At 37.3% G+C, this 7,361-nt stretch overlaps 1 long non-coding RNA gene across 1 annotated transcript; it reads right to left on the bottom strand.

Annotated features, from left to right (window-relative positions):
• LOC117188912 lies at positions 1–4,097 on the bottom strand. Its single transcript, XR_004472954.1, has 3 exons — positions 3,989–4,097; positions 1,592–3,939; positions 1–1,522 (listed from the first exon to the last, which is right to left on the bottom strand). It is a non-coding gene; the product is annotated as an uncharacterized LOC117188912 (long non-coding RNA).
• Positions 4,098–7,361: the final 3,264 nt, after the last annotated feature.

Raw genomic sequence — 7,361 nt, 5'->3', positions numbered from 1 at the left:
TAGGTCAGTTCATCAAAAGACCTAAAACAAGAACCAAGCGGGGGTGCTCCATCTGGATGGCAGCAGTACAAGCTAAACTCGTTCCTGGAATCTTTCCGTATCCACATCAAGCAGCAGAACATATTGGATAACCACAGCAAGTTAAATAAAATATAATTTCTTAATTATAATTAAGAATATTAATGAAAGGTGTTCATTGCAGATGTTGCTGAATCCTTGATATCCGTCATCGAGGTCGACCTGGACGGATCCTGCTGCTCCAGCATCTTTTTCAACAGCAATTGGCCCCCGTCAAAGCGCACAAAAAAATATCACTACTTGACCAACAGAGATCGGCAAAGAATGTCAAGAAGAGCAGAAGGAGCAACACAGGAAGAAGGAGGAACATGATGAAAGGCAGGAAAAGTTCGTCCAAATAAAATTTTAAAATAATCTGTTAGTACTGTAAGAAATAAAAAAAATATTACTTTTTAATTGTCATTACGGTCCACACATTATTCTGACTAATTAACTTTCCTGGCTTTTGTTTTTTTTTTAGGGCAGATACCTAGTCAAGCATCTCATCCTCGTCAAAGTTATAGTCATCATCATTATTAATTTGCAGCAACATTATTAGTTGGTGCAAGAATATATTTTGGTGTTTAACCACAGCCAAAATAATTGCTGTCTCCATTTTGAGACAAAAAATACATATTCCGCGCAAATATTATGAATTTGTTAATGGCATCAGCTGTTTTTGACGGACGGTGGCTGGTGCCAGTGTGAATCGAAGCTTCACATCTGTCAAAAAATCCCACCGCTACCCCAGGATGTGCTCAGTGTGCAAAGCCTACAACGTTTTGCAGATCCTAAAATTTCCCAGCTATATCCATCTGGGATCTTCCTAAGCGACACGTTTTTATGCGATAGTAAGTCGATGGTTTTCAAATGCAACCCTAAAAAGCAATTGGACTGCATAGATGGAAAATCTTGCTATAAACATTTGGCATAATAGTACTGTGGATATGCGGGGGTTCGGGACATATCCAACTGGATCAAAGCGGAATAAACTGGAAAATCTTCTAGAGATTGTTCGGAAAATGCTTGCTCCAGAAGGAGCAGGAGATATTACAGAATGAGTACCAGGATACAAAGTGAGAGATACTGCACCAATTTGCGAGCAGCCAAGGCCAAACTTCCAAACAGAGCTGCTGCATTTTTTAAGGGAGTCCAAAAGAGTACATATATGGATTGTTTTATTATAGTTTATAATATAGCCAAAATACTAATTTAAAATTGTAAAAATTTAACAATTCAGACCAAAACTTTGTAATATTATGCTCATTCGCTCCTTTTTTTCGGATGGTGGATGGTGCTAGTGTGAACCGGGGTTTAAAATTTGTCAAAAAATCCCACTGCTCCCGCGGGATGTGCTCAGGGCTGAAACGTGCGGCTTAAAAACACTCCATATGGATGGTCGAATAACTGGGACATTTTTGGAACGGCAAAACCGTACGGACCATCCCAGAAATAGATGGTGGATCTGTCCTAGTCGGTATGGTAGATGGTCGCTTGTGAGAGCAGACTATAGAGCGAGATGTAGCATACTCACAAAATATGGAATAGCCCCTGAAGCTACATTGAAAATTAAAATTTTTTTAACACTATTATTTAGTAAAACATTGAAGCTCCATCTGAAAAAGTCGTTGTGCTCCGGGGGTACTTGTGTTCGCTGCTGTCTTGTTTTATTTACATAATCCATGTTTCGTTTTTCACCGTTCCATAATGAAAGCTTTCTTTTCTTCGTTAGTTTGACTTATGTGTTTTCAGAGCTAAATCGATCTAATCTATCTGTGACAACCCTAGGATCAATATGTCTATACGTTTCTTTTCCAATGTGTGTGTGTAATATTTGAATCGGCTTATAAATGGAAACGCAAAAATTTCTATAAAATTTAACTTTTGACCTTTTGATATGTACATTAATAAAATCCGATCATACTAATTTTAGAAAAATGGAATCCTTTAAACAAAATGACGGCAACCGTGACGAGTTAATCATACAACAACAACGGGATATTGAAAAGGAAGTAGGTACAAATTTGCAGAATATATGTATTTTCTATAATCTAATATGATTAAACCACAGATAAGTGATTCGACTCCCTTAGTCGGTGAATTATTACCATTAACGTGTCTTTGGACCGAGTATAATGGCGATGACGTTTTTACTGCAAAAATTCAAGATTTAGCAAAAAAGTATAAGTTTATCAGACGTACTCGCCCTGATGGAAATTGCTTCTTTCGAGCCTTTGCGTACTCATATATGGAGTATTTAATATCAAATAACAGTGCATATAAAGAGTTCCAAAAGTTGGCAGAAGATTCTAAAGATAAGCTTGTTGAGCTCGGCTTTCCTAGTTTTACATTAGAAGACTTTCATGAAACTGTAAGTTTAACTTTTTAAATTTAAACTAAATAATCCAATAAATGAAATTTTATGTTTTCAGTTTATGGAAGTTATCAGACGCGTTAGTCCAGATAATCCAGGAGGTTACAATAAAGTTCAAAATGAACTGCACAAAATACTCAATGAGCAGGGTTATTCAGATTACGTGGTTGTTTATTTACGTTTAATAACATCTGGAAAACTGCAGGAAGAGGCAGAGTTTTATCAAAATTTTATTGAGGGCGATTTCACAATTGAAGAGTTTCGTCATCAAGAAGTTGAACCTATGTTCAAAGAATCCGATCATATCCATATAATTGCACTATGTGCAGCTCTTGGCGCTGGTGTACGTGTAGAATACCTGGATAGAGGAGAAGGTTGTATTGTTAAAGCCCATGATTTCCCTGAAGGAACGGAGCCTACGATTTACCTAATATATAGACCTGGTCACTATGATATACTGTATCCAAATTAAGTTGAACTATGTCCTTTTAAATTAAGTCTGTAACATAATGTTAATTTTTTGTTATCGTAGGTTTCAACTAAAATAAAATAAAAAACACTATGCAACAGACAATAAAACTGTAGCATCAAATCTACTTTTCTTTTATACACATTTCTGAGCAGAATGACATAATTTCGTATGGTGCGCGCGTTAAGCAGTGAAGCAAGGCAAACTCAACTATGTACCATGCCGCATCATTTCGTCGGAGAAGCTACCTTCAACACTCGGAATCTCGGAAGCAAATTTAATTAAACAAATTAGGGGTTTTAAACTTAACAAATTATAATAAATGTAAAACTACACTTACAAAACACAACTTATCTTTTTGTATATAACAAAAAATATTTTTTTTAATTTTGTATATTTTTTGTTGGTATTTTTAGTATATGTATATTGACACATTTTTTGCCAATAAATACTACATAGGTACATATGTGCACATATTACTGAAACAGAAGGTAGAAAAAAAAATGGAATATAAAAGAAAATAGTTGTATCCTTATTATTCATCCTTGAAGGACATGCAATGTATCAAATGAAAGGTATTGAATCATAGATCAAGAATATTTTGTATGGTGATAGTACACCACTTGGTTCACAGGATATTAAACTTATCTTTTATATTTAGTTTTTAAAATAAAAGTCATGGTGTAGCTCTTATTCATAGTTTTTAAAATATACATAAAAAATAACTTTGTTATTTTTCTTGAAAAAATCAAATGTTCTTTTTAATTCTTATTGAACAGATTTTTTATTTTTGGTATGTTCCAACCTTCCGTAAAATATTTCCTTCACATTGATTTATTTAGTTAAAATGTACATTCTTAATTCTTATTTGCGGTCCCTGGAGTAGAGCTTTTTTATATGTACATATATGTATGTACATATTTAGATTTTCAGACATTTTTTTTAGAGTTTGTTGGAGTTCTTCCTCACACCAACGATGTTCTCCTCCCATGTACCCAGCAGTGTAATTATGGCCTCACGGGCTAACAAAATGTATTATCTAATGATTCAATTAGTTTAAAGTATTATATTTAAAGATTTATATTTACATTTGTATCGTTAAAATGTCATTTTGAATCTGCTATTTTTTGTTGTTATTAGTGGTGATAGTTGCGCTGATAGGTAGCACAGTAAAGAAATAATCGAATATTTCAAATAGACTCACCTGCGTTCGAAAAAGACGCAACTTTTTGCCACCAGTCACCAGTAAGCCAACTGAGACACTAATTGTGACAAAATGATGTTTTTCAACACTCACACCCAGCACTTTTTTATATATCTCATGCTGTCACTGCATGCTTTTCCCCATAGGGCTAGCTCTGTTTTAAAGTAAGTCAGTAAATAATGCCATAAGGCTAGACGCATGACGCAGCGCTATTATAAACATCCCATCAGGCAGGCTCCGGATTTCACTTACTTTTGCGTTGGTTTTCAACCAAATTGTTCCGTTTTAGTTTTTAGGTGTTGCAGCTTTAACATATTTGTAGTATCAATATGTTTCATTTTCTCATAGATTTTAGCAAACAAAAACAGCTGAACTGGTTGCTTCTGAAATATACGGCGTGATAAAAATTACTTTTGTTCACTTGCAGAAAAAGGCATAAGTAATATTTCATAATAATATTTTTAACATGTAATATAATACCTCACGCCAAAACACTAGCCACTGCAGTGAGTTCTGCTGATAATGCACTCTCTCCGCAGAGGGCGAAAACAGCGGTGCAATTGCCGACCATCTAATGTCACAATTGTCCACCTGACAATAAAATTATACATAATACATATATTTTTACAGACTTTTGTAACTTTTGTTACCTATAAATAAGAATAAATTTTATCAATAAAGTCAGTATCAGAAACAGTACCATAACTGCCTGTCACTCATCTTCCATCGCGATCATCAGAGGTTGTCGACGTGTCTTCAGACCCTCCCTTGCGCACCGTAGGATACCCACTCCGCAGTCTAACTGGTTCAAGTTCTAGTTGCGACGACCAAACAGTAGACGGTTTATGTACCGTATGCAACCCAGCTTCCTACACACACACATATATTAACATTTGGTGACCCCGACCTTGGTCATCCTTTCAAACTGTCAGACAAACTACAGTGAAAGGATTCGATCTGGACATCAGATTGAAGCAGTCAACAGGACATCTTCAATAAAAATTGGCAACAAGCCATACACTTACGGTAGCATCTCCTACCAATTAGTATCACTTTGGCAAATTTGACATATTCAGGTTATCAGCCAACAGAAAAACAGCTATAGAATTCGAATACCACCGAGGCAATCAATTTTTTGTTGTTCGTGCGATCCATAGATAGGAAACAGCACAAATCCCGCCATCCAATATATCTCCTGTACTATTACTTATCTGACCGATAACGGCTGCGACTCGGACCGGATCCAGCTGCAAAGCAAATAAAACACTCCAAACGGGTCAAAAAGTAATAAGTACAAACAGATAGAATGGATACACAAAAGGAGGAAGAAGCTGCCGCTACGATGGCAATGGATGTGCAGCAAGATATTGGCGAGGGAATATCGAGGTGCATTCGGAACTTTAAAAGATATCCCCAAGAAAGAAAGCAAAAGGCTTCTTACTTTCAAGCCAAAATATCGTCACTCGAAAATTCGTGTAATTGTTTAAACAAAAACGACTCCAAACTTCGCGATATAGACAAGACGGATGAATACGTAAAGTTCCGTGAAGACTTACGTACAATATGTAAGCAATACATTACGATTTTTACCGAACGCATTGACAAGCTAACGCAGACGTCTATCGTTTGTGGGTAACGTCAAATCGTCCCTAAAGTAAAGCATGAAAAACCTCCAGTAGGTCACAAAGAAAGCGATCTGATCCAGCAGTCCTTGAAGGATTACAGAAAATACTATGTCACCGACAAAAGGCCATAGTAGAGTCCGTAGAACGCAATCTGAAACAACTTTCAGAGGCGGAAGGACGCACATCAAGTGATTTGATAAAATCACTATGCACTCAAGCACAAGAAGTTTATTTCACCATTCATGAGGAATACGAGGACCCAGTGGAAGGAGGATATGACATGGAATCCTACCTAACACTGTAAGTAAGGTCCAAAGAGCATTGGCAAAATCAGCCACACCAAACACGGAAAACGTGCAGCTTCCACGCATCAGCCTCCCGAAGTTTGATGGGGATCTATTAAAATGGACCCAGTTCTTCGATCTGTTCTCATGCATGGTTTATGAAACTATCATGCCTACGGTGAAAAAGATTGATCTTAAAACCATCGTTACCGGCGAGGCAGAAAGATTGATCTGACATATCGATCTAAAGGAAGAAAATTATGAAGCCGCTTGGGAGATACTAGTTGACGCATACAACAAACCCAGAGATGTTTCAAATACGGTACCGAACCGCTTTCTCAATCATTAAACAATTAATGACGATCACAAGTCTTTAAAAGAGTTGTACATATCAACCGTAGAGTCCCTTGCATCACTAAAGGGATTGGGCATCAATATATTTACATGGGATCCACTATTGATTGCCATTATCAGAAACAAACTGGATGTTACAAAAAAGGCCTTTTATGAGCAATCATTGGGAAGCTCAAAGGACATTCAGGCGTTTGACACGATGCTTCAGTTTTTAGAGCAAAGAATTCGAGTTCTACGGACCGGTAAGAAGCCACCAGCACCAAGGAGAGAGCCAAGAGGCACGACATGTCCATCAGCAAGCACATGGAAAACACGAGCACCTTTATGCACATTCTGCAAGAATTGGCTTGGAACGACTAAATTGGGTACAAAAACAAAAAATGTGCGCTAATTGTTTAAAATTAATCACAACAGCATTGGGCACAGCTACCGAATCAAGAGCACCGTCGCGACTGTTGGTGCAGCAAGTCACAATTGTTACACTCTACTGGCAACTGAAAAGGTGGCAGTAGAAGCCAACCACAGGCAGGTTGCTAATTTAAGAGCGCACTGCTATATTCCGGATCACAGATAAACTTGATCTTTAAATGAATAGCATCAATGTTGTCACTTAAACTAAAGGACACAACATTACGGATCGAAGGAATTGGCAGATTCACACTTCCATAAGCCAGGCAAAATCTACATGCTACATTCATTGCTGCTACCAGATCAACAGCAGCTAAGGATCGGAGGCAGTTTGCTACAAAACACAAAACTGGGATGGATTGTGGCAGGAAAAGTTAAGTCTGCCCACAGTTCCTCACCCATTTGTGCAACGGGAGTTAACGAGCTCATGGAAAGATTCTGGACTCTGGGCAATCTATAGACGGAAAAAAAAACCACGCACTCTAGTAGAAGCACAGTGCGAAGCTCATTTTATAGAAAACCTTCAGATAGCGTCGGATGTCCGGTTTACTGTAAAACTCCCATTTTCCGAACACCCTTCAGCCCT

The sequence above is a fragment of the Drosophila miranda genome, chromosome 4 (genome assembly GCF_003369915.1).
Source record: "Drosophila miranda strain MSH22 chromosome 4, D.miranda_PacBio2.1, whole genome shotgun sequence".
Taxonomy (NCBI): domain Eukaryota; kingdom Metazoa; phylum Arthropoda; class Insecta; order Diptera; family Drosophilidae; genus Drosophila; species Drosophila miranda.
The sequence above is the reverse complement of the archived record's forward strand: the minus strand, read 5'-3'. Positions and strand labels throughout refer to the sequence as shown.